We start from the raw sequence: 5024 nt of genomic DNA, 5'->3' as shown, positions 1-5024 counted from the left end.
ACCAATAGAAACATCTCAAATCTTGGTACATACGGGTACCGCCTGGGTGGACAGCAAATCATGAGCGATGAGCCTCCGGAAGTAACTCCTATAAGACCGGATGAGACTGAAGCACGCAAAATCTGCCTCGGTAGTGTATAACACTCTCCTCGTCTCGTGTGAACTCGGTCTGTTGCCGGAAGCTATTTGGCTGCAAATAAACTGCAAATACTGATCAGCAGCATAGGGCTCTCGGATCCTCGTCCTGATCGACGACTGAGCAACCATGGTAACCAGAGTACCATGCTCTGTCTGTCCTTACCCCTCAAGGCCCAAATCGGAGAAACCTTAAATCAAGTCTGTGACCACAACTCGGTGGCAAGCTAAAGTCCCTCCGGACTTCCTGCTAAGCGCTTCGTCAACCACATTAGCTCTCCCTAGGTGACAGCTAATGGTACAATCATAATCCTTCAGGAACTCCATCCATCTCCTCTGTCGGAGATTAAGTTCCTTCCAAGTAAACAGATATTTGACTCTTATGGTCAGTGAGAATCTCAAATGTAATGCCATATAACTAATATCGCCAAATCTTCATGGCAAAAATAATGACGACTTGCTCCAGATCATGTACAGGGTAGTTCTTCTCATATTCCTTCAATCGACGAGAAGCATAGAAGACTACCATATCGTGCTGCATCAGAACAGCGCTCAACCCTGAATAGATGCGTCTGTGTAGAGGACATATCCGTCCTCTCCAGAAGGTAACACCAAAATCGGAGCCGACACTAGTCTCCGCTTCAACTCCTAGAAGCTAGTCTTGCCATCCTTAGTCCAAGTGAACTTCACGCCTTTCCAGGTCAGACGTGTCAGTAACATAGCTATCCGAGAGAAACCCTCAACGTATCTCCGGAAATATCGAGCCAAACAAAGGAAGTTGCGAGCCTCTTCTATAGACCCCGTCTACTTCCAACGGTAACAACCTCGTCCTCCTGTGGAACCACGGTATTCTCCTACTGGTGACCGTGTGTCTCAAACATCTCACAGAAGACAACCAAAATACACACTACTGAACTTCACATATAGACGTTTCCATCGAAACATCTCTAGAACTATGCAAAGATAGTGTACGTGACACACCTCAGATCAGGAATAAAACACCACGTCGTCAATAACGATAACGAATTTTGATCCAATATCCTAGAGATACCCAAATCATCTAGTCCATGATAACATCTAAGGCTCCGCAAGCCCTAATGGTAAAATCAACACACATAATGTCCGTATCACAGACATTCCCAATCCATAAGATCCTCGACAATAAACAGATGTGATCACCAACGATATAAATCACCTAAGCATAGATCCTCCCGTGTGAGAGCAACGCTCCATCACAGAAAATACCACATATGGGGGAGCAACGCTCTACCACAAGAAATCCTCAATATGTAGGAGTAACACTCCACTACAAATAATCTATAACATGTATCTGCAATAGATATGGGAGCAATGCTCCGCTACAAGCAATCCGAAATATGTATATGTGGGAGCTCCGCTCCACCACAAACGATCCATAAGTGTCCAAGGCACCTAACTATCCAACTAAAGGCTGCACGAGATCACTCGACCACATATCACTGTGGGCAGCCAAAGGTATAAACAACCTAGTAAACAAATCAAATCCATAGTCAACTCTATCATCATCCTAGTGGGTTGGTCACCCACTAATAGGAGAATTAGTTGACAGGGTTATACAACCAATAACATAATGTAGACACTCAGCATTCTACATTCAACATAGGTAGAATCATCCTGATGCTACCCACCAAACACCTGGTACACATGCACACACAACATATGTATAATCGACATAATCCTCCAATTTGTACACACCAAACACACTCATAGCACAGGTATAAATCAGTGTGATACCTCCAAGAATACCTATCAAACCCGTGTGCATATATCAACATAGGTATAATCAACAATACACCTCAACAACACTTACATGACATATGTACACCTATGCCAAGAGTATAATCAACGTAATACTTCCAACAAATCATAATCGACACGAGTATACTCTTAGAACAATCATATAATAAACAAGATACCTCAAATATTACACCGAACACATCTGTACATATCACAACTCAGATTGAATCGATAAGATACATCCAATAAAACACTCAAACATATGTGCACATTCCACAACATAGTTTTTAATTGACAAATACCTCCAATAAACAATCAGACATGTATGTCTAACCACTCGAGTATAATCTACTAGAAACCCACAATAATCATATGTATAAATGTGTACAACCCAAAAGATAAAGTCAGATTTCAAGAACATCAAGACACTCTCATTTTTATCCTCAAAAATATCAGCCCACATAATATCAGATGAATCAGTCTCTACTCCCATGAGGGCAAATTAGCATTCAAAACATCAAATCATTATTTATCCACATAGTCCAATATCAGAGGAAGCAAATATTAATTTTATCATCCTGTTAACTAACCACAACTAACCAGATTTATTAAAATCTCATAGGCACTCTAAACCATAAACTCTCTAGCACCCAATTTATAATCTGATCACGAATTATAATCATCAAACCTGTGAATATCATACATGACACTCACTATGTTACCATCAACGACAACCCAAATAATAGATCATCAAAATAGTTATCCACTAATAGATCATCAAAACAAATATCCAGTAATAGATCATCAGACAACCACATAACATTTACTCTCACAAACCATTAGAAATCAACATATCACAATATCTGATCTCCCAATATCCCTCAACCTCAAATCATTCTCAACAATGATCAAACATGATAACTCTCCAATGACCAATTTTCATCGTATCGGATACCCTAATATCCAAAAGATATGAGTATAAAAACTCTACTGGCTAAGTCAACAGGAATATATAGGTATCATCCATTACCCAGCTAACAATAGCAGAGGCTGATAATTGCCTACATCTCCTAATAGTAGTAACCTAAAACTACTGATGGTATGATATGAAAAATCACCAGAGACTATAATCCTTGATCTCTATTAGGGTCGACCAAGATCAGTGGCTAACCCATCACATGTAATATGGCCACAACAACCAGACAGGTAATAAAGATAAAGTGCTAATAGACGTCCTAACTATCATAAAATAAACATCATACCTATTTGCCATCTGGAGATGTTCCATCGCTGTCCAGTCCCCAACTTTTGACCTCAAAATTCCGAACGAGAAAATCGACGGAAATCCATATAAATCCGTAACGGAAGTCCGAAACATAACCATAACGGAAATCCGTACAAACCGAAATAGACATCAAAAAATTCAGAACACCAAAAGCAGGTATCCATAACCTGCTCTGATACCAATAAATTGGTATCAGATAAATCTCGAAAATCCAAAATACAAAAATCCAACATGTATCGCCAAACTTTGGCGCTCTGATACCATATCAATTGGTATCAGGTTATACCAACTATGCAAAATACGAAAACAAAGATCGTAAAATTCCAGAACACACAGCAAGTATCGTAACCTCGCTCTGATACCACTAAATTGTCACGCCCCAGAGGAGTCCCCGTCCGAAGAAATTTCGGCAACACCTCCCCTGTACGGCGGACAATCTGAAACTTTCTACATATCTCCATACCTCAGCCACATGCGGCTGGAATAATAACAATAAATATAACACAACCACACAAACACCCACACAATTATATATAATCAAACAAAGCAGTAATACTCTGACTCGAAAACCACCCTACTCAACTACACTCGTAAAACTCAAATCCGACGAAACTCACCTCTTATGCCGACCCGGCAGGCATGTAGTGGAATAAGACCAAATAAAATCCATCGACATCACAATAATAAATACAACGTCCAAGTATCAAACAAATCAAGTCTAAACATAGACAAACGAGAAGAAAACTCAAAAGTCAATCAATCCTCGAGGTCCTGCGGATCTAGCACTACGTGCGGTGGGGACTAGCGATCGGAACTCCCTCCTGACAGCATCAACCCGAAAATAACAACAATGGAGGCGGGTGAGTCCAACACTCAGAGGTACAGTTTATATGCAAAGTAAAAAATAACACCTAGCACTAATCATGCGCATATCTGATAAAGATAAAGGTAAATGCAAACCAAGAAGACAAGAGAGAATCTGACTCACCAGGACCCGGTATAAGGATAAACAATCAAAGGTATAGAAGACCGTATGCATGTCAAACATAGGTATCCAAACAATATGCAGCATATAAGTGCAGCAAACACAATCACAAACAATAAATGCATCATGCATATGATGCCAATGTCATGGTCACCCCGGACTCGACCAACTCACAACAAAAGTGGGACCAAGTGGGTAGGGTGTGACAACCGTGCACTCAACAACACTACTCCTGATGAGTGATCGAGTGGACGGATGCTGTCGGAGCATACGTACTCTACCCCAAATCATAAATGGGGAGCGCAATGCTCTCATCTCCGGTACACTATGACGGGACGTGCTACCACGCCACACTACCCATGAGCGGATCAACGGAGCACCGGAAGAGTCAAACTGACGTGCTACCACGCTGTGTCAGGCTACCCATGAGCGTCACAACGGAGCACCGAACAGTGATGAAAACTGACAAAGTGCTCAACAATAATGGAGCAATCTATCGCACAGCATGCGGTCATGCAAATGGTGCATGTCACTAAGCATGGTAATATACTAAACCAACCTCTGGACATATAACAATGGGCACCATAGTGAATAGATCAAAACAAAATATACTGATCAATAAGGTATCCAACCTAGGTCCTGAACATGTGAAACATGGTTATATCACTACCCATGAGCATGATAGATAGGGTACAAGATCAATACGAGATGCAAACAAACAATCAATCAAACAAGTAACATGTATTGGGCAGTGATTAACCGAAACAAATAGGAAACACAATTAATGCAACATATTATTTTCATTACTAAGCATATCAAAGACAATAAGTCAAAAGTACCCGC

This window comes from Zingiber officinale, chromosome 4B (assembly GCF_018446385.1).
Source record: "Zingiber officinale cultivar Zhangliang chromosome 4B, Zo_v1.1, whole genome shotgun sequence".
NCBI classification, from domain to species: Eukaryota; Viridiplantae; Streptophyta; class Magnoliopsida; order Zingiberales; family Zingiberaceae; genus Zingiber; species Zingiber officinale.
The sequence above is the reverse complement of the archived record's forward strand: the minus strand, read 5'-3'. Positions refer to the sequence as shown.